The sequence below is a fragment of the Haemaphysalis longicornis genome, unplaced genomic scaffold (assembly GCF_048455015.1).
Source record: "Haemaphysalis longicornis isolate Haplotype H1 unplaced genomic scaffold, Haemaphysalis longicornis Haplotype H1 scaffold_12, whole genome shotgun sequence".
In the NCBI taxonomy this organism is placed as follows: domain Eukaryota; kingdom Metazoa; phylum Arthropoda; class Arachnida; order Ixodida; family Ixodidae; genus Haemaphysalis; species Haemaphysalis longicornis.
Genome location: NW_027526225.1, coordinates 55,339,914 through 55,340,472, shown reverse-complemented (window position 1 = coordinate 55,340,472; position 559 = coordinate 55,339,914).

The following is a 559-nucleotide window of genomic DNA, read 5'->3' as shown; positions in this document are numbered from 1 at the left end:
TCTTCTCTAAAGGAGTGAGCTTCCTCATCCCCTGTCGAGCCCGGGCGTGTATTTCGATTTTTGTAATAACACCATCAACCTTCACAAGCCGTCTACTTCAGCAGTGTCTCAGCATGTGAGATCGTCGGTAAGTTCTTTTACACGACGGTTTAGCATGGCGCACTGGCGCTCGTCGCATTTCCGGCCGCACTTTTCAGGCATCTTTACGACCTTGCTCGCTCATCAACGTCCGCGGGTAAGGCCAACTCGTTATTCGCTGTCAGTAACGCGCTGCCGTGGCGCTGCAGAGCTACTTCGCAGCGCAGCGGCCGATAGATACGGTGGCGCTGCTGTCAGTAGAGAATGAAGTCAAAATACCTGAAGTTCCAGCGCCGTAGGCGCTCTGGCGGCTAACGGCGACAGTTTTGTACGCTTACAACCGCAACGCCCCACTTTAGTGCATGCTCCAAGTGGGCTTATTGTCTAGTGGATAGGCATCGGTAAATTTGTAGCCAACGAGACGGTGAAAAGGCACGAACTACTAGCTGCTTTCACGACGACAGACTAGCCACTTGGCCCG